The sequence below is a fragment of the Bos indicus x Bos taurus genome, chromosome 8 (assembly GCF_003369695.1).
Source record: "Bos indicus x Bos taurus breed Angus x Brahman F1 hybrid chromosome 8, Bos_hybrid_MaternalHap_v2.0, whole genome shotgun sequence".
Taxonomy (NCBI): domain Eukaryota; kingdom Metazoa; phylum Chordata; class Mammalia; order Artiodactyla; family Bovidae; genus Bos; species Bos indicus x Bos taurus.
In genome coordinates this window covers 101,816,613-101,843,998 of record NC_040083.1, presented here as the reverse complement: position 1 = coordinate 101,843,998, position 27,386 = coordinate 101,816,613, and the positions used below count along the sequence as shown (strand labels likewise).

The 27,386-nt window shown below is 39.9% G+C and overlaps 1 protein-coding gene across 4 annotated transcripts in view; it reads right to left on the bottom strand.

Annotated features, from left to right (window-relative positions):
• The window catches only part of KIAA1958 (KIAA1958 ortholog), a 130,732-nt gene extending 103,722 nt beyond the window's left edge, over positions 1–27,010 (bottom strand). The window contains exon 1 of one of the 4 annotated variants that reach the window (XM_027550517.1): positions 26,802–27,010. The gene's annotated coding sequence lies outside the window, so the exon portion shown is untranslated. Of the gene's footprint in view, positions 1–26,249; positions 26,350–26,801 lie in introns of those variants that run through there. The other 3 variants (XM_027550520.1, XM_027550519.1, XM_027550518.1) reach the window with 3 other exon arrangements.
• Between the last annotated feature and the right edge of the window lie 376 nt (positions 27,011–27,386).

Sequence of the window (27,386 nt, the reverse complement as noted above, 5' to 3'; positions counted from 1 at the left end):
TTTGTGTATAGTATGACAGGTGAAATAAGAAGGTCAAACGTTGCCCTGTTCAGCTTCAGCTGGGAATGTGTGCATCAATTCTAATTTTTCGCTGCTCTGTGCATGTCTGTGAATGACTACAGACGTGCAGCAAGTACTGATTTCAGTTACACACTAATGTTAGCAAGTACGCAGCTTCACACATTATGTCAGAGACCAGGAGTGTTTGTCCTCTTAGCATCTGGTACTCAGAAGACACTCAATAAGTATTCAAGAATAAACGCATGAATGTCTAACAGGTATGTGGATATAGAAACTTGAAGGTCAATCAGAGAAGAAGCTTAAGATAAAATACAGACGTGAAATAATCACAGATATGGTTAAATGCTGGAAAAGAATTTAAACAAGGTGCTATATGATATGGGCTTCACTGGTAGCTCAGGTGGAAAAGAATGTGCCTGCAATGCAGGAGACCCCAATTCGATTCCTGGGTAGGGAAGATCCACTGGAGAAGGGATAGGCTACCCACTCTAGTATTCTTGGTCTTCCTTGGTGGCTCAGACGGTAAAGAATCCACCTGCGATGTGGGAGACCTGGGTTCAATCCCTGATTGGGAAGATCCCCTGGAGGAGGGGATGGCAACGCACTCCAGTATTCTTGCCTGGAGAATCCCCACAGAGGAGCCTGGCAGGCTACAGTCCAAGTGGTTGCAAAGAGTCGGACACGACTGAGCAACTAAGCACAGCTATATGATAGAGAATTATTGAGGAGACTTAATTAGGATGGTTCAGGAAGGTAATTCTGAAAAACTGACTCAAGCTGAGAACTGAGAAATACGAAGGAGCAAGTCATGTAGCTGAGTGAGGGGGAAATTTCCAGGCAAAGAGAACACTGAGTGTAAAGAAAATGAAACAGCCAAGTGTCTTAATGCCTAGAAAATACTTTCTATTTAAAAGCTGAGATGAAAAGGTGGATACACGAACGTGTCAGTGCCTGAATGACTTCATCACAAACACCTCCCAAGCTTTTAGAACCAGTAACTTCAATCAGTTTAGTGCTTCTCAAAAATGTACAAAGGGAGTTACTTTCACTCAACTCTGTAGAACAACTTAAATAAATATGGACATCAAGACTCCTGACAGTCAAAGATTAGGATGGCACTGAGGGGAATTAATTCACAGGGATAAGTCAAATAAAAAACGTAAAGGGAGTTTTCCAACTTCTCCCACTCCCAGTGCCCGTAATAACAGGGCCTGAGTCCCTTTGTTTTAGTCCTCTTTGTGCTCAGACTCAGTAAGTTAAGGGTGTGTTTGTTCCTATTTGGACTATACAGTAAGTCTACAAAACAGAAACAATAATCAAGGGCACAATGTGGCTTCTCTCATCCAGAGGAAGTGACAATTGGGACCCTATGAGGACTAGAAAATGACTTACAAGAGAGATACATAATAAATTTCCCTTCGTGTAACAAGTACTGGGCAAAATTACTTTTATATATGAATAATTGCAGCAATAAACAGTAATGGCATCATTAGGATCAGCCAAATAATGCAGGCAACACACAGACCGCCAGTGGTCCCCAGAACGAGCCTACTTCATCTTACTGAGAACAAACCATTATGAGTAGATGGAAACCACAGGAAATGCTGATTTTCTCAAGATTTGTATGTTTATAGAGAGGTCAACTGCTGTGGATTCCAGGAGAGAATGTACTTCTAGGGTTTATGGTCCTGAGAGGATGGGCAATGGGTGAATAATGGGAAATCAGAATAAAGGAGAAAAGAAAATGTCACAGTCAACTCATAGCCAGCACAGTGAAATGTTCTCTGCTTATTCAGTATATCGAACACCTGTCCAAATACCTTTAGGGATGGAGTTATCTCTGACACACCAGTTAAGAGTCAAAATGTGTTAAATCTGCCTTACATACATTGTGTTGCAACCCTCTGTGGAGGGAACCTGGGGAAATACAACACATGGCAGGTCTCTTCGAGAAGACTGAGGCCCACAGATGGTAAATCAACGGGTACAGACTACAATTAAGGATTTTATCATAAAACAATGCTATTATGATTAGGTTTTCAGGTCACCCAAAAAAATTCATTTAGCCCACTGTGTTGACCAGAAATACAGAACTTATACTTCTACTTGAAACAGCCAATTAAAAACTTTTATCATTTCTATGAGAAAATGCAGTCCTAATTTACCATAGACAGTAAGCAGTGACTCCTTTGGAGGCATCAAAGCCCTATCCAGCAAGACCCCTAAGGCATCAGTGCGGCACTAGGGTCACTGAAGTCTTACTAGCCCTCTTCTGCCGTGGCTATTTAAAGTAAAACTTAATGAAACATAAGTAAAATTTTGGTTCCTTACCAGCCACATGCAAAACGCTCACAGCCACATGAGGCTAATGGCGACCATATCAGACAGTGCAGAAAGAGAACATTTCTAGAACATTTCCATCATCGCAGCAAGTTCTAGACAACACCACTCAACATCTTTATGAAGGAAAGCATCTCAGAGCACCATAAAAGAGCTCTCTGGGAACAGATGGTAGTGATGATAGCACAACGGTGTGAATGTACTTAACGCCACTGAACTGCACACTTAAAAAGGGTTAAGATAGTACATTTTATGTTACCCACCCCCAAAAGGCAGATTTCTGTTACACTCTCCCCTCATATTCCAAGGTGTGGCACAAACTGTGGCTAGTTAACTAAACTGAATCCCCGTCAACTGTGGGCCTCACCAAAGCCAAGAATTTGTAAGTGGTTCTAAACATATGAAAGAAGGCTAATGCCTGCAGTCCGTGTGCAGGACCGCTACCCGTGCTCTGGTTTTGAGATTTCACATATCCTTAGTTGGATCCATCCACACTCTATTTCAACAGCATTGTTATTAGACTGTTCTCAAATCCACCCACCCCAACACACACACACACAATTCCCCCCTTCAGAGTTGTTAATCCCTTGGCACTAATATCGGTGCCACCATTACATCTTGTTGGCTTTGCATACATGGGAATACAGATGGGAAATGATGGATCAATACTGAAAAAAGGTGGGGGGGTGGGAGGGAGGTTCAAGAGAGAGGTGATACACGTATACTTATAGCTGATTCACTATGGTGTACAGCAGAAACCAACACAACTTATAAAGCAATTATCTTCCAATTAGAAAGAAATTTAAATATTTAATTTAAAATAAAAAATACTGAAAAAAAGAGCTGAAATCAACAAGAGAAATAAGATGGGTGGAGAGAAACACCAAAAACCCCACAAAATTCCATTCTTTAGAAATTCAAATTAGAAATGGTAAATCAGTTTGCAGGACAGAACAAGGGCAGCAAAAGCCTGCGGGGTAAAGGGGGGTGGGGGTGGGGAGGGAGGTGGGTGGAGTTGACTAAGGGCCTAAGGTAAGAATAGCTCAAAATCTCTGTAATGTGATCTACAATTGTGCTTATTATTCAACTACCATCCTCAGTGCTCCCTCAGTTATGTAATCTTACTCAAAAATCCTGCTTTAACCTATGAGGAGGGGTTGCCCATTTGGAACATATTTGATATATGCAGAGACTCCTAAGAACACAACTCTCCACATAAGCAATGCCTACCCACCCATAGGTCCAAGAATAAAAGTGGAGCCATTTGAATCAGAGCCAACTTTATCACGTATTTCCATCTGGGGTTTTGATTTAGCATGTTCTTTAAATAGAGAGAAATGCTAATAACAACTTTATCAACCATGCTTAGGTCATATACATTGAATTTTCTATGGTTCTGATAAAATACCCACACTTAAACCTTTCCAGTCTGATGGAACAACCTGCCTTTGAAAGAACCCAACTCGCCTGAAATGGCATCATATGTGTGATGTGGGCTCGCCTGTAACAATACAGCAACTCACTCAGATGCACTGTTGGATGGATCCTGAACACACCAGCCCTCATCCCAAACACAAATCTTAAATGTAAGAGCTACTTGCAAATTTCCATTCATGACAAAGTTCCTGTTAAGTCTGTCTGTTAAGACAGAGTAGGACAAACTTAGAGCCTTTTTTTTTTTTTTCAGAATTCAAGAAAAGAATTTAAGATACACTTTACCCCATAGGTCTTATCTCATCTGCTGCACACAGCGGGTCAGTACACCATGCACAAGCTTTGGCATCAGACAGATATGTTTCAAATCCTGGCTCCAGCAATTACTAGCTGTATAACTTTGAACAATTCACTTAACCTCTAAGACTCAATTTTCACATTTTAAAGATGAAAATAATAGTACCTTGGTTTTACGGCTGTAGTAAGATAACACATGTAAAAGACTGACATCATGTCCAGCAAAAAAAAAAAAGGCTTTTAGAAACCTCTGCACGACTGCCACTGCCCACTCCAGTCAATTCCCTCTCCAGTTTTGCTATATATTCAGCGCTCAAGTCACAGAGTCCATCCTCAATAAGTGGTCACTATTATTTTTACAGAACAACACATCTCATCCAAACTAGCCCTATCCCCTGACCTCACCTCTGCTAGTTTGCAGATTCACTGATCCCATCTGCTCACTAATTATGGCACCTCAGAGTACACTCTTCAGCTAGCCAATGCCCCTTCCTCTCTCCACATGGCACCCTGACACCCCCTCAATAGCTGATTCGGCAGTGCCTGCTAATACTGGGCCGGTTTCATAGAGGCCTAGACTGACAACCTATACTAAAATGATGTTAGAGCACGTGTTCATATACACACCTTCCAGAATGATTTTGCACAAAGGCTCACTTTTAATCATTTTTAGAAAAACATTTCACTAAGAAATTCTAAACTACCTTCCCTAGGACTTCCGAAAATGTAAAACAGGATGAGGAAATTCCAGGCCCGAGATCAGACTGACAAATGGCTTAAATTTCATGTAATCCAGGACAAAGCTTCTAAAGCCACATGGTTTGTGCTTTAAAATCAACATATCTAATAATGCGTCTATCTGAAAAATCTCACCATCTTTCCAAAACCATCCTCTATCCTTAGCATCTGATTCTGATGTCACTTCTCAAATTAGGGGTCATGAGCACCAAAAAGAAATCAGCCTCGGATGAATAGTTGTAATGATGGATGGCTATGATGGCAGAAAAGATACTGGCCAGTTGTCATCACACAGCCCTGTATCTTGCTAATTTAGATCACCCACACTCGTCACCTTGAGTACTCCCATCATCCACTTGACTCTAAAAGAAGTCTGGGCCATGTTAATTCAAATTTTCATTCTACCTATTGTGACCAAAAGACAGATGCTGAATACTAGGTCCACATAATGAGACTGAGTCCCTGTACCAGTGCCACGGGCAGCTATACCAAAGACCCACTAGGGGCTAAGCCAAGTCCTCCTGAATTAGTATATTCATCTTGCCCACATGTAGACTCATGCATAAAGGGGATAAGCTTTATGGCTATACCCAAGGATCAAGCCACAGAAAAGGAGATAGGACAGATGGAAATAAGGAAGCTGATCTCAATTGGGCTCAACAAGGGTCAGGGTCTATGTCAAAGCAAGCAATGAGAATGACTGCATATTTCAAGCCAATCGTGTCCATGGCATGGAACCAAGGAGGAGGGAATCATTCATGGTTCTTTCAAAGGCACCAGGAGCTGAGACAGGTGTAGGAAGCATAGCAACAGGATAGATATCAAACATGGTTCAGGCAAAGGAAAGCTGGCCTCGAGCTACTTAGAGATGGTAGAATACTAAATACCAAGACAGTATTAAGACTTGGGTGGCTATTACTGGAGAGCAGTTATCAGGGATAAAGCACTAAAACAGAATGTGAGTTACTTCACCAGCAACATAAAATACTAGAGGACAAGAAAGATCTATAGTTTCTTGGGGAAAAGCTATTCAAAATCAGAATTCTATGTCCAGCAGTGATCATTCAAGTATATGGACCAAAACAAAGTCATTTCATTCAGGGCATTTAAAGGTATAAAATAATCAGCCCAATTCACTTTTACTGGGGCCAAAAATAGACACTGTACTCTGATAACATGAAAAATAAATAAGAATAAAGATTCAAAACAGATAAGAGAAAATCAGAAAAACAGAATTAGACCAGAATAGATATAAAATTTTTTTCAAATAGAGAATACACTCTTTCAATGCACATAGAACCTTTCTGGAAAATGATAATGCAATATGCTAAAAAGAAACTCTCAAAGTTCCAAAGCCCCAAATCATATACAGATCAGGGGATTCCCTGACAGTACAATGGTTAAGACCCCATCCACAATGTTATCGCTGAGGGCCTGGGTTTGATCCATGGTTGGGGAACTAAGATCCCTTAAGTCATGTGGCATGGCCAAAGAATAAAATAAAATACATTAAAAAAAACAAACCAAAAAACATTGAGACCCTATTTATAATCAAAATGTACAGACCCAGAGGGAGGGTAGGGGAGGGAGGAGGGAGGAGGGTTCAGGATGGGGAACGCGGGTATACCTGTGGCGGATTCATTTCGATATTTGGCAAAACTAATACAATATTGTAAAGTTCAAAAATAAAATAAAATTTAAAACCTGTTAAAAAAAATGTAACAAACCTGAAAATTATAATAATAATCAAAATAAAAAGCATTTTTAAAATACTATTTTAAATAGTAGTGTGTAATTTGGAAATACAAGACTCTAAGAATATCACACTTTAAAACCCAAGGAGAACAGGCAAACTAATGGACCCAGGAAGAGGACTGCCTTATCTGCTTTAGAAAATTAGAAAAAATGTTTCAAAAGATTGAAAAATTTAAAAATTAAATATTAAACTAACAAGCTTGAACATGATACAAGAAAACAGAAGAGATTATAAGGTAAAAGGAGAAATTAACAGAATCGAAAACAAAACAAAGGAGATGGCAACTTAGCAAGTCCCATGGTAAGGGAGAATAAAGATCAAATATAAACATCGTTTAGTAAGCACCGCCTAGCTCCAGGCACTGTATGCCAGAATTGGGGACAGAATTGAAAGGACCAACATATGCTGGAGGTCAAACCACAGACGGTCTAGAGAGGTTTACTAGAAGGAAAACTTGACATTAGCATTTCTAGCTCCCATTTTTAATCTTTGTAGTTTGACTTTGGAAACTGAGTTTACATTTATTTGTATTTAATAATACAAACTTTTGATGATCTGGGCTTTTTCCCCTTTTAGAATACTTATAGTGAAACTGAAAAGTTTACATTTATTTGTATTTAATAATACAAACTTTTGATGATCTGGGCTTTTTCCTCTTTTAGAATACTTATAGTGAATAGTTACAGCGAAAAAAATCCATGTTATTTCTCACAGTTTCAAGTCTTGTTTACTTTTCTGTTCCTTCAGTTTTCTTTCTGATCAGTGCTTCCGCTTCCCCTGCCACTCTCTTATCTGTAGGTTAAGCTTGTGGGTGTTAATTTACAAAGGATGCCCACAATTCTTGACTGTAAAAATGTTCACCTAGGACCAACATATCTACTTACCTGGAGTACAGAGTGTTATATAAGTGGTGGTAAAAGCATCAGGTATATGCTGTTGTTTTATCAGACATACTAAATAATGCACAACTAATTCAAAATATCCATTTCATTCTGTCCCTAGTTACTCAAGATTATACTACACATTATCTTATCTACAACTGAAGGGTAGTACTTGTACTCAAAGCCACTGCTAGACTGAATTAAATTTACTTGTAAATAATATACACGTAGTTTATCTACCTTTGTCTTTTCTATTTTCCATCTTAAGAGTCTTTAAAATGTAAAAGCAATCTGAATTATTTGCTTCCTCTCTATTAGCCAATTTAATCGATCAAGCCAAGTGTAAAATAGCAAAAAACTGTTTTCACTTTGCCATTTTCCCAAACACATGAAACTTAAGAACTCTTTGATCTTAATTAAGATGACATTACCGAGGGGACCGAAACACCTCTCCTCTATTATACTGGTCCACTTCCCACAATATTGCATAATTAGGAACAAGAGACAAAGTGATGTATTTATATTAGCACTTACTGAAATACTAATTAAACGCTTTAATAATTCAACAATTACATGAACATAGTCCAATGGGATCAAATCATGCAGTTTTATCAGAAACAAGTTAGTATAAAAATGTTTTTGAGCTCTGAAACGTACATCAGCACTTCTCATTATTATCACTTGTAGCAGCAATATTTAACTGCTGGAAATGCCTGAAAGAACTGTACGATTTGGAATTTATTTTCATGATCACCACACCTATTTTGCTTCTTTTAAACAGTATTTATTCTTCCAATAAGCAATCACTGATGTACCAGGCATGAAGAAAGGCACAAATTATTACAGAAATGTTTAGAAGAGACACAAGGATAATTCAAAACCGCAACAAGTTCCTAAAGGCCATCTATATTTGCCTTTGATAAGTCTTTTGTTACTGTCAAATAACACTTAAATACCAGAGCATGTGATGTCTCACTGTGTCCAACACGTAAAAACTAGATAACTTGCCATTTGTGACAACATGGATGGATCCAGAGGGTATTGTGCTTAGTGAAATGTCAAATACTGTAGACAAAGACAAATACTGTATCATCTCACTTATATGTGGAATCCAAAAAACAAAACAAACAAACAAAGCAAAACGAAAACAGACTCACCGATACAGAGAGCAAACTGGCTGGTGGTTGCCAGAGGGGAAGAGGCTGAAGGGTTTGGCAAAATAGGTGAAGAGAATTAAAAGGTACAAACTTTCAGTAATAAAATAAACAAGCCAAGGAGGATACAGTATACAGCACAAGGACTATAGTCAATAATACTGTAATAACTTTGTATGGAAACAAATGATTACTAACCCTACTATAGTGACCATTTCATAATGTAGGGAGATATCAGCATGCAGCACACTTGCAACTGACATAATATTATACATCAACTTACATTTCAATTAAAAAAATTAGATGATACTTTCAAAAGGATCCTAAACAGTTTGCAATGCTATGATCATAATCTCGGACATCAAAAAGAAACATCTAATTTGTGTTAAATCTCATGTTAGTATAATAGTAGTATAAATTAATAAAAACCACCTGATGCTCTATAGAGCAATCTATACAGAAATAAATAGAGTTAAAAACAGCAAGGAATGATATTTCTTCTGCTTTATTTGAATGTCACTTATTTTAATTTAATTCTGATTATTTTGTTTATATTTATTTTATAGTTTTAGCTCTTACATATTTTTGTTGATCCATTTTGAGTTAATTTTCACATTATGGCAGTCACTATGGAAAACAGTATGCAAGTTCCCCCCAAAATTGAAAATCAAGTGGCCATATGATTCAGCAATCCCATTCCTGGGCATGTATGCAGACATAATTCATATCGAACTATAATTCAAAAAAGTACACGCACCCCCATGTTCACAGCAGCACTATTTACAGCAGCCAGGACATGGAAACAACCTAAATGCCCACCCATAGATGAATGGATAAAGAAGATGTGGTACACACACACACACACACACACACACACACACACGAATATTACTCAAGCCATTAAAAAGAACAAAATAATGTCACCTAGAGACCGTCATACTGAGTGAAATAAGTCAGAGAAGGAGAAACATCATATGACAGCCTTATATATAGAATCTAAAAAGAAATGATACACATGAACTTACTTACAAAACAGAAACGGACTCGCAGACTTAGCGAACTTACGGGCGCCAGGCAGGGGAAAGGTGGGTAAAGGGCTAGGGGGTTTGGAATCAATGTGTACACTCTGCTATATTTAAAACAGATAACCACCAAAGTCCTACTGTATAGCACGGGGCACTCTGCTCAACGTTATTTGGCAGCCTGGACGGGAGGGGGTTTGGGGGAGAATGGGCACCTGTGTATGTGTGACTGAGTCCCTTTGCTATCCACCTGCAACTACTGCAAAATTGTTAATGGGCTATACTCCAATAAGAAATAAAAAGTTTAAAAATTTTTGTGAAATAAGTCAGAGAAAGACAAACACCACATGACTTCATTTATATGTGGAACTTTAAAAACAAAGTAAGACAGAAAACCAAAATGAAAACAGACTCATAGACACAGAGAACAAACTGGTGGATTCCAGAGGGGAGAGGGCTAGGGATGGGAGGGTTAAATAGGTGAAGGGGATTAAGAGGTACAAACCTCCAGTAATAAAATAAGTAAGCCACAGGGATGCAATATACAGTGTAAGGAATTTGGTCAGTAATACTGCCATAATTTGTATGAAGACAGATGATTATTATGTTTATGGTGATCATCCATAATGCATGAAAATGTACATCACTATGTAATAAACCTGAAACTAATATTGTACATCAACCACATACTTTTAAAGCAACAGCAAAATGGTAAGAATATATTAAAAACAAAACAAAAAACAATTCTCAAATGTTTAATAATATATATTTTTAAGACATGACTTTCAGCTGCTGTCTCACCTTCCAGCTAGACTGAATCAGATTTTAAACCATCCTATGGCATTGTACATATGCAGGGAGCAAACACAATCTATTGAAGCGAAGCAGTGTGTGTAAAAGGGCTCAATTAAATGGTGGAATGTTTCTTGTAAATTAAAGCCCTACTGAATAATCATCTTCCATGCAAATTATCTTTCATGGGGTGTTCCAACAATGTGCCATCATCATATGTAGCCACTTTAATACATGCTTATTTGTAATGCTTGACATAATGAATTCTCCCTCTTTATTCCATAGAAATGAGAATGAGAATTTAAGCTTTTTAATTTTTCCTTGCTAGACTGCCTTTGTGAGTGCACCAGTAGTGAGACACTATTTTTTTAAAACCTATAGTGCAGAAAACTGATTTACCCAGATGCACACTACTGCGCATTTATCAGAAACAGCAGTTTAAATGGATTTCTGATGAAGAAAAAAAAACCATATTATCCTCTTCTCCTTCAACAAAGTAAAATTTCCCTGGATGCCCATGAGCTCACTCTCCGAATCCTTATCTCAAATCTTTAAGGTTTCTATCCTTAAACAAAAAGTCATATGCTAAAACAAAAATACACAAAATAGAATTTGCTGGCATAATGCATCAGGGGTCCACATATTTCCTAAAATTTATACAAAATCAGATGTTGCATGTGCAAGTGTGCACTTTCTGAGAAGGCAGTTTTTTATTATTTTCAAAAAGTATTTTATTGAAATACTACTGACTTATAACGTGTTAATTTCTGCTGTACATCAAAGAGACTCAGTTTTATAATGTACACACATACACATTCTTTTTTCATATTAATTTTCTATTATGGTTTATTACAGGATATTGAATATGTTCCCTGTGCTACATTAAGTAGGACCTTGCTGCTTGAGAGTGCAAAGTTTTTAATCTGATTCCTAAAGGGGTGAAAAAAAGACAAAAAGATTAAGAATTAACAAGTAAAGCTAAAAGATACACTCTCACAGAGTCATAGTTGATGGTACAAGTACAGAAAGTTTGACTGATGTCCAATGGATACAAACTTAGTTCCCTTGGTGCTAACATGCTACACATTTATCACACAGAACAAAGATTTCTACTCAAAAGGATCAAATTAAAATACTCATAGTCATTTCTTTAAACCTAAAGAGAGATCCCACACATCCTTCCTAAGCACTCCAGATTAATTACATGCATTTGAAGTACCAACTGAAGCCCTGAAAAGAGTAACTGACAAGGGTGTTAAGGGGGAGTCATATCTGAGGACAAGAGCCTGGTGTACCAGCAGGAGGCTGGTCAAGACAAGCTAATTCAGGGGTACAGTTTCATGTTTCACGAAGGTCTCTGTAAACATAAGGTTTCCTTCTCCTCCCCCTAAATGGTCCTAAAAGTCCTTAGCTTAACTATTAACTAAACCATAAACACTGAACTACATTTTAGAAAACTTCTCAGAAGTCTTTCCAATCACTTTAATATAATGAACTAGAAAAATTCCCAAGGACCTGTAGGTTCAATTAAATACCACAACTGCTACAACAGCAATATACTACTGAGCACTCCAGTACCGGAGTCCTGTTAGGAACTCACTACTAAAACCGCTACACTTCTAGTTAACAAGCACCATTCCCAGGTTCTATTCAAAATTAATGTGCCCACAGAAACCCTAAGTAACAACGCATCATTTTGCAAGGGAGGCAGAACTTTCTTATAAAGCTCCTGTGGCAGAAACACTGCTGACCGTATCTGCATTGATCCAAATATGTTTAAAAAATTTCTTTAAGAAAAGCAGCTTGAGGAAGGACTACTTCTGAAGACATAGCACTGAGCAATATCAACATTGCAAAAAAATTTCAGTTTTTTCCGAGTATAAAGCAACAGAATCTTATGCAATCCACTAATAGGCAAACATACAAAATACATTAGGGACATTCTATGTGTATAAAATTATCTTTAACTAAAACAAAGAACACAAAGGAAAACACAATTAACTTTTTCCCCGCACTTTTTTTAATAAAACGTCACAGTACGCTGTAAGTTAAATTTTATTTTTCATATTTCAAACTTTACCAAAAGCTTTCCCATATGATATTTTGGAAACTGTCATTTTCTAGAAAAAAAACTTAAATTGTTAATTCTTAAATACAACCATTACGTGAGCTCAATGGCCTTTAGCCTGTCTGAATTTAGGGAACACCCAAATACTAGAATCCTGGTTATATACCTCAAAGGACAGAGTCACAGCCTCATGTGTCACTCTCTATTTGATCCCCTTTCCCTACTGTGTGTCCATTTAATAGAGTTCTTTACTGTCCTGACCTACATACTCACAAAGCAGAGTTCTTGCACGCTCCAGTAAACCAGCAATCTTCCCTAGAGGTGGCTGGACACTGTCCTTTACCTTTTACCACTCATTCTGCCCCACGTCTCACTACATGACCCACTTAGATCTAAGACGAGTCTCTCCTACTGAAATAAAAATAAACACGATTTTCCATGAACTCTGATAACCATATGTAAGGGTTTATAGTGTAAGTGCTACAACTGTTGTTGTTCAGTCGTTCAGCCATGTCTGACTCTGCAACCCCACGGACTGCAGCACGCCAGGCTTCCCTGTCCTCCACCACCTCCAGGAGCTTGCTCAAACTCATGTCCATCAATTTGGTGATGCCATCCAACCATCTGGTCTTCTGTCGTCCCCTTCTCCTCCTGCCTTCAACCTTTCCCAGCATCAGGGTCTTTTCTAATGAACAAGAACATAGTGTGAGTGCTACAATAGCACACTGTTTGAAGCCACTGTGCTGATTAAAATGATTAGGTTGTGGTGCTGGAGAAGACTCTGGAGAGTCCTTTGGACTGCAAGGAGATCATACCAATCAATCTTGAAATCAACCCTGAATATTCATTGGAAGGATTGATGCTGAAGCTGAAGCTCCAGTACTGTGGCCACCGGATGCAAAGAACAGACTCACCGGAAAAGACCCCGATGCTGGGAAAGATTGAGGGCAGGAGGAGCAGGAGACAACAGAAGATGAGATGGTTGGATGGCATCACTGACTCAATGGACATGGGTTTGCGTGGACTCCAGGAGTTGGTGATGGACAGGGAGGCCTGGCATGCTGCGGTTCATGGGGTCGCAGAAAGTCGGACACGACTGAGCAACTGAGCAACACATTCTTAATAAATTCCTATACGCCAGCTTTGCAACCCATGGACTGTAGTCTACCGGGCTCCTCCATCCATGGGATTTTCCAGGCAAGAATACTGGAGTGTGTTGCCATTTCCTTCTCCAGGGGATCTTCCCGACCCAGGGATTGAAGCCAGGTCTCTCACGCTGTAGGCAGACGCTTTTACCGTCTGAGCCACCAGGAAGTCTATGTGCCAGCTATGAAGTCAAAGTAGAGAGGCATACACAGACTTTCAATAAAGAAGTATCTGTTGAACTTGATTTTCTCTAGGATCTAGTGTTTAAATGCCTTCCCTTGTAGATACCTAAACCTCAATAACAATCTGTCCTATATGCCTCACATTCTGCTCACATAAATTCATTTAATGTTCACAACAACCCTATGAGGTATATACTTAGTATGCTGTGTGCTTCAGTTGTGTCCAACTCTTTGTGACTCCATGGACCATAGGCCACCAGGCTCCTCTGTCCATGGGATTCTCCAGACAAGAATACTGGAGTGGGCTGCCATTTCCTTCTCCAATACTTAGTATTATATCCTTTTTATAAATGTGAAACTAAAGCACAGAGAGATTAAGTACCAATAAGGATCAGCAACAAAATTTAAACCGAGGCAGTCTGAGTCCCAAATCCATGTTCTTAACTAGGGTGCTGGTCAAAAGAATTCATTACTATCACCATATTTGCTACAATAGTTCTGTGCTGAGAAGGTATCAACAGAACAGATTTAGACATTATTATTTGCAAGAATTTTCAAGTTAAAAATTAGGTAAATTATTAATCATAGAAATCACTAAAGTGTTAAGAAAACCTCAGATTAAATGGTGCTGAAGCATACAAACACCTACAAAAAAGAACTAGAAGCCCAAATTCTTTCTCTCCTCTTGATCATTTTCTTATCCATAAAATATAAGGGCTAAAATGTAAAACAGATCATTCCTACAATGTACAAACACTGAAAAATTAATCATTAAAAAAACAGCTATGGGGAACTCCCTGTGGGCCCAGTGATTAGAACTCCTAGCTTTCATTGCCGAGGGCCTGAGTTTAATCCCTAGTTGAGTAGCTAAGATTCTGCCAGCCATGTATGTGTGAGTGTGTGTTTGTGTGTCTGTCTTAGTCACTCAATCATGTTTGACTCTTTGTGACCCCATGGACTGTAACCCACCAGGTCCTCTGTCCATGGAATTCTCCAGGCAAGAACACTGGAATGGATTGCCGTTCCCTTCTCCAGGGGATCTTCCCAACCCAGGGATCAAGCCGGGACCTCCTGCATTGCAGGTGGATTCTTTACCAGCTGAGCCACCAGGGTGGAACAACCAAAAAAAAAAACCTCCAAAATGCAGCAACTCCTCAGATGATTTAAGACACTGCTGCCTACCAGCAGATTACAATAAACTTCAGGAGGATCTAAAGTACTCAATTTCTAAAGTATTCAAAGACAAAGATATCTTTTAAGTTTCTTTAAAATCCTTTTAAGTTTTAAAATATGTTTATTATAAAACATGGCCAAATTATAAGCATTGGTGCTATAGTGGTGAGCATAGCTGCCTTCCAAATTATAGAACGTTTAACAAAAAGAAAAATGTAATTCACAACCCAGGACATTAGCATGTTAGTGTGTTTTCTTCCAATCTTTTCCTTATGTATTGCTTTGCATAACTATCATTATTAAACAGAGAAAGAGGGAGGGAAAGTAGAAGAGGGAAAGAGCTTTTTTTTAAACCTGAACAATTTATAGCAGGGATTTCTCATGCTGCCACAAGGCCCTACATGATCTGTCATCACCCAATACCCTGTGCAAGCTCAGCCCTTGGAACTCTTCCCTCCTCCTCTCCGCAGCAGCCCTTTGCCTTATTGCTAGTCCTAGAACACCAGAGTCACATTTCCAACTCTGGCCTTTTGTCCTTTCTGTTTCCTCTGCCTCAGAAGTTCCTCCTCCATCTACCTCAGTGTCAGGTCCATACACTTATTTTAGGTCCTTGCTCAAAAGCTATTTTCTCAGTGAAGTCTTCTTTAGCAACTGAAATGTCAAGCCCTCACCCTGAAATGTTTCACATCTCCCTTCCCTGCTTTACTTTTTTCCATCTTAGCACTTACCCCACTTCTCTGTTGTTTTCCATATTTATCTTGTTTATTCTGTCTCCTCAACTGAAAGTTCAATGAGGGAAGGAATTTTTCTACTAATTTCCTGACACTTAGAAAAGTGCCTAATAAATAGCAATGCCCAATAAATATTTGCTGGATGAAAAACCTCTATAATCACCATTTTAAATGGCTATGTTCTAGTCCATCAAATGTTTACACCAGGATTTATCTAATAACTTCCCTTATGATGGATATAATGGTTATTGCCAATCTTGCACTATTCCATATAATGCTTTATTGCAAGGGTCATCAAGTTTTTTCTGGAGAGGGTTAGGTGGCAGACATTTTCTATAACAACTTAAATCTGCCACTAAAACAGCACAAAAACAGCCATAGACAAGGAATGGTTGTGACTGGATTGGGGCTGCATCAGGCCAGATTTAGCCTGTGGTCCCTGGTCTCTGCTTCCCTAAATCCACTTCTGTAGTATCTTTTCCTATCTTTGCAATTACTAGAATCACTAGATAAATGGGTATGAATACGTTTATGGTTCTTGATATATTTTATCAAACTGCTTTTCAAAATGATTAACATGAGGAAGGGAAACAAGAACGGAGACACACTGGTGGTGGTGGTGTCGATAGATACGACTACTTTGAAAAACAAACAGTATTTACTAAAGCTGAACATATATAATATATACCCCATTACTCAGCAGTCAGAGTATCTGTTTTTCTTCAGAAAGGCTGTGTTAGACACTGGAAGGAATATAAGAGGTTCTGCAGGGGTGCTGATAACACTGCTTATTGATCACAGTGCTAGTCACAGGTTCAATCTGTAAAAATCTATCAAGTGTACACATGACACATTCATTTTTGAATGTAAATTATACTTAAAAGGGGTTCATAACATGCCATCCCCTAAAATATGCTGCTTTGGCATACTGATTATTTTGAACTGATGGCATTTGAGAATCATCAGATGCACAAAAGGCTGACCTCCCTCTTTCTACCTAAAAGCAGGTCATAAAGTTTCCCATGAGAAAGATGCCCTCTTTATACAGGAAAAGAAGAACATTCTTATCACTGGTAACTAGGAGTCAATGCCAGAATGCATGTATACAAACAAACCTACTAAAATAACCCTTATCTTCAATTAAGTGTCCCCATTTACTTCCTAGTCTGACAATTTACAGGCCCTAGCTAAAACTCCTTTGCCTACGTCTTCTCTACAAATTTATCATTTGTTAAAAATACAAAAAAGCTCTCAATCCTAACTGCTTCTTTGGGTCTTCAATTTCCTTATGAAGACTCCTATGTGCACATAAAACTATTAGCCAAATTTGTATGCTTTTCGCCTATTCATTTGTATCAGTTTAACTCTTAGGCCAGGAGTTGCATTAGTCTTTCCTTGGATTAGCTGTAAGAAAAGAGAACTTGGAGGGCAGTGAAAAAATCTTGAAAATGTCTCTGCTATCTGCTTGGACTCATCCAGATGCCAGGAGATGATTCCTCTGGCAAATTTCTAAAAGCAACTGAAATGCCACCTTTACTTAAACTACACGTGGGGTCCATTTTCATTAAAAAGGATTAAAATCTTAAGTTTTGTCCAGGAGTTAAATTTTAGTTATACAGAAATGCTTTAATATAGAGTTTCTTGTTTTCTCAAGATGCCACATAAATAAAGAATATTATTGAATCATGCTGCTGCTGCTAAGTCACTTCAGTCGTGTCTGACTCTGTGCGACCCCATAGACGGCAGCCCACCAGGCTCCCCCGTCTCTGGGATTCTCCAGGCAAGAACACTGGAGTGGGTTGCCATTTCCTTCTCCAATGCATGAAAGTGAAAAGTGAAAGGGAAGTCGCTCAGTCGTGTCTGACTCTTCACGACCCCATGGACTGCAGCCCACTAGGCTCCTCCATCCATGGGATTTTCCAGGCAAAAGTACTGGAGTGGGGTGCCATCGCCCTCTCCATTATTGAATCATAACTGTCATGAAAATGTTAACAACCTAAGTTAGAAAAGAATTAAACTCTCTGAAGCAAATACATAAGGGCTTATCACTATATTATAAAACAGACAAACTACAAAATTGTTAAATTACTGCTTATCTTCTTTTTAAACCTACACAGATACCTGTCCTCTTCAATCAATAGGAAAAAAAACAATATCCAATCTAATAACAAAAAATCATTCAAAGGAATAAGGAGTTCTAAGCAAGCAGGATAGTGGCAGAAGCTTAGTTTTGGACTCTCCTCAAATCTACTCATAAAAACAGATGGAGCAGACCAAGATATAGACCCACACATATGCTCAACTAACTTTTTACAAAGGTGCAAAAGCAATTCAATGGAGGAAGGATAGCCTTTTCAACAAATGCTACGGGAGTAATTGGACATCCACGGGCAAAAATGAACCTCGACCTAAGCCTCACACCTTAAATAAAAATTAGCACAAACTGGATCATACACTTAACTGCAAAACAACACAGGAGAAGATCTCTGAGATTTAGGGCTAGGCAGAGTTCTTAGACTTGAACCAAATGCAAGATCCATCAAAGGAAAAATTGGTAATACTAAAACTTTTGCTCTGTGAAAGCCCATGTGAAGAGGATCAAAAGACAACTATAGACAGGAAGAAAGGATCTGCAAACCAAATCTCTGACAAAGGATTAGTATCTAAAACATATAAAGAACTCTCAAAAGAGTAAAACAAGCAAACAAAAAAACCAATTAGAAAATAGACAAAAGACACAAACAGACATTTCACAGAAGGGGATGTACAGATGCAAATGGGCAAATGAAAAGATGTATAACATCAGCCATTAAGAAAATGCAAATTAAAACTACAATATTATTAAACACACATCAGAACAGTTAAAATAAAAAACAGCACCACCACCAAATGCTAACAATGATGGGGAGAGACTGGATGTACTGCTGCTGGGAATATAAAATGGTACAGTCACTCTGGAAAAGTCTGGCAGTTACTTAAAAAAGTAAACCTGTGGATTCCCCTGGTGACAGTGATTAAGAATCTGCCTGCCAACGCAGGGGACACAGGTTTCATCCATGGTCGGAGCACTAAGACCCCACCTGCTGCGGGGCAGCTAAACCTATGTGCACAACTAGAGAGTGTGTGCACCTCAACAAAAGATCCCACAGGAGGCAACAAAGATCCACGTGCCACAGCTAGGCCCCAACACAGCCGAGGAAATAAACATTAAAAGAAAAAATACAGCAAATATAAAAAATTAAAAAGAACTTGAAGGAAGAGACATAAAAGATAAGCAAAGAAGATCCAACATAAATTTAACAGAAGACCTCAAAGAAGAAAATAAAAAGAATGAAAATGAATAAATACCAAAATATAAAACTGATGAAAATATTTATTAAAAAAATTGAGCCAACATAATAAAACACACTGTATATCTGGAAAACTTAACAGGACAGACAACATTTAAGATATATTCTAGTAAAATTATCTGCCTTTAAAGATGAGGGGAAAAGGTCTTTTCAGCATCTAGGGAAAAAGATAAGACACTTAAAGAAAATCATACTGGTATTAGACTCTGACAACAACATTTTTATCAGAATACAACATAGTAAGACTTAGCAGACTACAGCTTACGGGCCAAACATGCCGACTTTCCAGTTCTGTAAATAGAAGTTCTGACTGGGACACAGACATGCTTGTTCATTTATACATTCTCTAAGGCTGCCTTTGCACGGATGCTCATGTTCACGCTGAGTTGTGTCTGACTCTTTGCGACCCCATGGACTATAGCCCTCCAGGCTCCTCTGTCCACGGAATTTTCCAAGCAAGAATACTGGAGTGTGTTGCCATTTCCTACCCCAGGGGACCTTTCTGACCCAGGGACTGAACTCGTCTGTGTCTCTTGCCTTTCCCGCACTTGGCCGGAGGATTTTTTGCACTGATATGGCACAGTTAAACAATTGTGACAGTGACCTATGGCCCACAAAGTCTAAAATAATTACTATTTGGTCTTTTTAAGAAAATATTTGCCAAATCCTAAAACAGAATAGCATATTTAAGATTCTTGAGGGAAGAAAATGCAGGCCAAGTAATTATATTCAGACAAACTGACCTTCAAGTACAAAAGCCACGGATAAACAGTTTTAAATGTGAAAGACAGAGATAATACTCACATGAGCTATTTATGAGGATTCATTGAGTTTCAGACTATCAAATGATTACAGAAGGCTTAACACAAGGACTTATGCTATAAACTGAATATATGCAAGTGTAGAACTAAACCAATGATGGGCAAAGGTGACAGGGTAGTATGTGATTTGTCTGGGGCAAACAGCAGAACTGAGAAATCTTGGGGAGCAGGAACTGACTGCTTTAGGACCTTGATTCTATACAGAAAATAGGACTGAGAATAAGGGAGAAGTCACAGATAACTCAATTTCTGGACTGGGAAAATGGATGGACAGAACCACTCACTAAGCTAGGGAATGGTTCCCTAGTTAACAAGACATGGATTTTAAGAGAAAGGTAAGTCAAGTTTGGGGCATGCTGAATGTGAAGTGTTTGTGGAATATCAAATGATTGTGTCCAGCTGGTTGGTACATACATCTGAAATTCAGCAGAGATGCCCTGAGTGGTTATCAGATTCAAGAGTCATCAGCCAAGGAAGGTGTGAAGTGATCAGAAAGGTGTGTAATTTACCATGCAAGTTATCAAGACCAATATCTGAAAAACACCACCAAAAGAACCAGGTTCTTAGAATTCATAAGAAAACAGCATTAGCAGTTTCATCATATTTGGCTCCACTGAGATTCTCTTGCATTTGAAACCAATGATTAAGACTTTTCTACTTAAAACTATTCAAAATAAAGCATTTAAAAATAATATGAAAAGCCTTTAACTACCCATTTTGGTTATTTTTAATGCATACAAAGTTGATGATGTTGCTGTCTACTGGGCCCTGCACTCAAGTGAAAAAATGCTGAGTAAAAAAGGTATTAAAAAGATGAAAACGACTATAAAATTACACACATGGAGTGAAGTATGTATGTATGTATGTATGAAAGACAAGGTGAGTGACAGTCGCTCAGTTGTGTCCAATTCTTTGCAACTCCATGGACTGTCACCCGCCAAGCTCCACTGTTCATGGAATTCTCCAGGCAAGAATACTTGGAATGGGCAGCCACTTTCTCCTCCAGGTGGATCTTCCCCACCCAGGGATCAAACCCAGGTCTCCTGCATTGCTGGCAGATTCTTTGCCATCTGAGCCACCAGGGAAACCCATGAAAGACACCGGTGAAAGAACAGGCTGTTATGAGCTGTAACTGTATTCCCCCCACTCCATACACTGATGTCCTAACCTCCAGTACTTCAGAAGGAGACTGTATTTGGAGATAGGGCCTTAAAGAGGGCATTAAAATAAAATGAGGTCATTTAGGTGAGTCCTAAGGATACAGAATGATGTCTCATCGGAAGAAAGGAGATGAGGACACAGAGAGGCACACAGGAAGGACCATGTGAAGATATCTTAAGAAAACAGGTATCTACAAGCCAAAGAGAGAGGGCTTAGAAGAACCAACGCTGCCAACATCTTGATCTGGGACTTAAAGCTTTCAGAACTGTAAAAAATGAATACATTTTTGTTGTTTAAGTGACCCAGTCTGTCTTACTTTGTTTCAGCAGCCCTTGCAAATGAATACAGGCTGGAGAGAGAAAGTAGTGTCCTAGTCGGGTAAGAGTTCAGATACTGATAATAATTCAGTAAGTATGAAGCCTCAAAACAGCAAAGTAGAGCTTTTTCTATCTGGTGACTATGGCTTATATGCAGCAATGAAAATGTTTAAACAGCAAGTATTTACAAGGGAAAACAGGGAAGATATTGATAAGGGGAAAGTGAAGGGATGCGATACTGGCAATTAGAAGAGGACAGAAAAGGTTAAAGGGTCAGTTTTGAGGAAAACCAAGAAGAGACAGACAAATCCAACCAAGATGTGTCCTATTCCTGAAATCTGAATTAAGTAAAAAGATAAATAATCCAAAAACAATTCGGCCAAGCAAGGGAGAGTGAAGTGAAGTGTTAGTTGCTCAGTCGTGCCCGACTCTTTGTGACCCCATGGACTGTAGTCTTCCAGGCTCCTCTGTCCATGGGATTTTCCAGGCAAGAATACTAAAGTGGGTTGTCAATTCCTTCTCTAGGGGATTTTTCTGACCCAAGGATAGAAACCGGGTCTCCTGCACTGCAGGCAGATTCTTTACTGGCTGAGCTATGAGGGAAGCCCTATTTATAAAATAAAGTCTGTCAAGGTTTCCATACTGGGGTGGGTAGCCTTTCCCTTCTCCAGGGGATCTTCACAACCAGGCTTTGAACCCAGGTCTCCCACATTGCAGGTGGATTCTTTACTTGCTGAGCCACAAGGGAAGCCCAAGAATACTGGAGTAGGTAGCCTATCCCTTCTCCAGTGGATATTCCCGACCCAGGAATCGAACCGGGATCTCATGCATTGCAGGTAGATTCTTTACCAACTGAGCTATCAGAGAAGCTCAATGGGGGCAACTCTGGATAATTCTCCAAAATTCAAAAGAATTTTTTTTTAATTTCAGCTAATGGAATCCTTGATGATTAACAAATAAAAATCAATTTTCAGGTATCAAATGAAAAGATACTTGCAATGGGTATTAAAAGACAGACAGCAAAAGGAGATGGGGGCAGAGAGGATGAGATGGTTATATAGCATCACCAACTCAATGGACATGAATCTGAGCAAACTCTGGGAGACAGTGAAGGACAGGGGAGCCTGGTGTGCTGCAGTCCATGGGGTCTCAAAGAGTCAGACACGACTTAGCCACTGAACAAAAACAACAATTTATGGAATTCTTTGGAAGTTATTTGTGTGGGTTTAAACACACACACACACACACACACACACACACACACACACAAACAGGTAACAACTGCTAGCAACTGCACTACTTCTTGCCTGCATCCAGAGGTACAGAGGCCCGAGAGTAAAGTAAGGTGGAAGGGAAAGCTATTCTCCAACCTGAAGACCTGCTCCCTGAGGTCAGGCCAGTCCACATTCAAGCAGATTAGAGGGGGGAAAAAGCTAGGAGAAAACTGCACCATTTTATGGTAAGATTTTTAATGTTTTTAAAAGTTTCTTAAATGATTTAATGCCTTCTTAGAGTTTTTAAAAGTTCTTTTTCACATAAAGTTGCACAATTTATCTTTTGAGACATCTTTTGATACTACTTTTCTTTCAGTACAAAAGGACCAATTACTGATGTCCTAGACCACATCCCTTTGCTTTCTATATTAAGTGTGATAAAGTGTTTCTGAAATACATCTTCTTTGTCACTAGAGACACTGGTTTTACCAATATGCAATACTCAAAAATCTCTTTAACTGTTTAAGTTTGAGACTGTGCAAGACAAACCCGAATAATGCTGCATAAATTGTCTTTCTCTAGAAAAGGGTATTAAACTTTGTTGACACTGGCTACAAGATGAAATGCAAAAATTTGCATTTTCAGTACTTTTAGTTTCTTGACCTTTATTTGAATTTGAGACTAAGCTTTACCAAACAACAGAATTTACACTGTAACTAGCCAACCACAGTCCTCATTATGGAATCTATGCAGTGCATTTGTTACCTAGGAAACAGAAGAGAGCACAGGCAGAGTGCAATTTCAGTATAGTTAAAGAATTCTCCAATCATGCTGGTAAATAAAGTCCATAAATCAACTAATCAGAAGCTAAGTCAAGAAGTACCACAGAAGGGTTAAGCTCTATGGAAACTTTTTTCAAGGCAAAAAAGAAAACCTGTGGGGTTTCTTCGGGCAACTATGTGGATCTCTTCAGTAAATATTATGAGCAGGTTTCTTTACAAACACAAACTGTCAAAAAATAAACTGTTCAAAATAAATGGCTTCTCTCCAGTCTTCAGCTTCTCTATTTTTGACAGTATTTAAGAGAAAAAGCTTCTTTAGAGCCAGCCTCATACATCTGGTAGCAGAATATTAATCCAAGAATGAATTCTGCATTTTTCCATGAGAAGCAGAGTATGTACTGCTCTTAAACAATGCAGGGCGATAAAGGCTGGAATGAGAGGTCCCTGTCCGCACCTCTGACAGTCAGGCCTGCTTTCCCAATCTACAACAGGCTGCCTGAAAAGAACTTGAAAGTCACAGAAATTATATAAAGAATATAATTGTTAACTTTGCAGCTTTCCCCATGGTGATTACTAATGATAATACTAGTCATTTGAGGGTTCCAGGTAACATAAAGTGGCCATTTTGAGTGTCCTTTAATGGCAACACACTAATAACCAACAAACAGGAAAAGACTAGAAAAGCCTATGGATTTTAAAGTCTGTCAAATTTAACCATGGACAACTTAGTGTTTAAAAAAAAAGAAAACTGATAAATATCAGATCCTACTACTCAGCTATATTTAAAAATCCAGATTTGCACAAATTCACAATTTCTGGAAGTAGCATTTGTCATAATCAAAAGCAGCAAAAAAGTTTAAACCATGAGATGTGAGAAATAATTTACATCTTCCTAAACACCAATATACAAGAAAAACTAGTTGAAATATGAAAGATTATCTGGAATACTTTGATTAACTAAAACAGTACTGTTAATTGTAAAAAAGCAAATTATTTAATAGTAATAATATCTACATATCACAGTCAAAAAACAAAAACAGACAAAAAAAACTAGGTGTTACCTTTTAGCCAGCCCAAATAAATCCTCCGTGCCAATCCCAGAAAACTGTTAGACACAGCTGCAACTCTGCCAAGCAATTCTCAATGCAAGGCCACACTTTCTTAATGTTTAGTTTACACAGTGACTCTCTGTTAAGCCTTAATGCCACAACTGACAGCCATGTAAACCAATACAATGTGTTAGCTTACCTTTCTTAATACTGGGGAGAGCTGATGAAGAGTGTGTATCTGAGAGCTGCAACCATGGGAGTGTTTTAGAACTCCATTCCATCATTCATGATAAAACCTGCACAAATTTCTATACTTAACCTCTTTGGGCCATCCTTATTAGAAAAGGAAGAGGCATCCTGCTCAAGGGTTTTACCAGTGCCTGGCACAGAGCCCTGTGCAGAGTTTAAATTCATTTATCTAATCTAGGACAGAAGTCAAAGCAGGAACTAATCAAAGAGGCTGGCATGATCTTTGTTAGATGTAGCCTCTTCTAAGTTTTAAGAGTATAATAATGTACACTCCAGGCATATACAAAATGAGGCATGCAATAATATTAATCTGTTAATGTAAAACTAGGACAAGAATCTAGGATACCTTTTTCTCCTAGAAAAAGACCACTATTTTAGGCATACTTAAACTGTCTCCTCTTTATAATGACAAAAATCAGTTTGCCTAGTTGATGCTACCGTATATTGTTTTCTGACGAATTTCTACATCTTACTTAACAAAAATTTGAATAGCAAATATTTTTCCACCATAATATTCCTTCATGTTTGGATGATAATACTTTTCATTTTTTAAGAAAGATTCCATTTCCTACAAATAGCTATAGATATAACTTAGTGTCCACAGAACTTTTTTTCTTAATCTCCTTGGTAATCATCAGATCTAAGTTTGTCAATAAGGATTCTCACACAATAGGCAAAAAAAAAAAGAAAAAAAAAACCTCCAGAAATGACCAGGTAGACGGAGGTTAATGCAAAGATATAAATCCATACCTGCGTTAAAAATCTGAACAATTAATTTTCTGGGGGCTTACTCGACTTTATTATTTGAGTATCTAAAAATACATAGCAACCGTCCATGAAAAACTGAGATAAATAATATAAATCAGAAACATCACCCACGACACTTTTCAAAAATTTTATCCACCATATACAACGCGATAGGTTATAAACAGAGAATACAGAAATACATATAATAAAACAGGGAGAGCATAATCACGGGGGAAATGATTAGTTCTAACATTCATGTTCTCCCCATACGTCGTGCAAGGTCTCATATCTTAAATCAGCGAAAATAAAGGTTTTAGCCTGAACAGAAAGCTAGATAATTGTTTATCACACTCCAGTTTAACTAATCTCCACTAGGGAAGCTGTTTCTACCTGATTTGCTTAACTATTTAACAGGTAGAAGATTCTGTCATGTTAATCCTAAGGAGTCTGGGAAATAACAAAACTTTACCCCCTAAAGTTACATATACACAAAATATACATATATGTAAAATCACAGCCATATTTATCTTTTATTTCCTCCCTTTAAGTCCCCACTTAATCTTTAAAAAAAGAAAGAAAGAAAGAAAACTACCAGAAAACTACAAAACGTTCTTTGATTTTGATTTGATTTTCGTCAGCCCAACCTCCTCCTCCCGAAGGAAATCTATATCTCGATGTATTTGATAACAAACACAAAGCACTGTGCGCAGCCTCAGACCGGGTGGGGGGCGGAAGAGCCCTTCGGAGAAAGCCCTCCTCCGTTAGAAACAATAAATAAGGGACCGAAGCGATGCACGTTCCTTCACACACGCCCCAAAACGCACCTCGGCGAGCCTCGAGTGAGGGAAACAAGTCGGGCAGAGCTCCGAAAACACCTCTCTCCTTCTCTCTCCCGTAACCTCCTCGAGACTTGGAAACTAAGAGAGATTTTTTTCTCCCCTTCCCGCCCTCCTGCCCACCTCCAACAGACCCTGGAGCTGGAGCCGGCGAGCCAGACTCGCAGCGCGCCCCCGGCCGCTGCGACAGGAGACAGCCGGCGGCGGGCCGGCCCCGGAGAGACAGCCCAGAGCCGCGGCCCCGCCGCCGCCGCCGCTGGCCCGGTCGCCGGGGGTCTCTACCCGTTTCCCGCCCCCCCAGCCCGTCGCAGGCGACGTCCGGCCGCCCGGCTCTCAGCCCTGACTCTCGCCTTTCCACGCCCCCGCCCCCCCTCCACCCCCGCAGAGGAACAAAAGGAGGGTTCAGCCGGGTCACCGCTAGGCCGCCGAGGGGGCGGCGGCGCGGACCCCAGTGCGGCCGCCCCCCACACAAAGGGGCTGCCCACCCCGGGCGCAGCGTCGGCGCGCTCGTCCCCGCCCCTCGCACGGGCTCTCACCCACCTGCAGGTGTCTGTGCGTCTGTCCATAGGAACGCGGGCAGCGAGGGGGGCCTGCAGGAGCCGGGCAGAGCGGGCTGGACGGGGCGGGACGGAGGGGAGGGACGGAGTGAGCGCGGCCGCGGGGCCGGGGAGCGAAGGCAAGTGGAACAGCGAGGGCCACCGGCTCGCCACGGACAGCGGGGAGGGAGGGCGGGGGACGCCAGCCTGACTCGGCCGACCGGCGCGCGCCGCTCCGTGCGCCCCGGGCTCCGCGCGCCGGGCTCGGAGCGCGGCGGGCAGGCGGGGGGCGGGGCGCGGGCGGGGCGGGGCCGGCGCGCGGGGCGGGGGCTCGGACCCCGGGCTCCAGCCGGCACCGGAAACGCGCCGTGGTCCGCGAGACCCACAGGAAGTGTGTAACGGCACCTCCCACGACGCGCACCGAGCTAACGGCCGTCGCTGCCCGGAGGTGGTGTGCACCGACCTTCCTACTACACACACGCGCGCGCGCCCGAGCTCGGTCTCCGCAGCCCGACAGGTGTGGGATCCACGATCCCCACTGAGTTCTCAAGTGGGCAGCACCGCTTTCTGTCACACTTCCCGGGCCAGC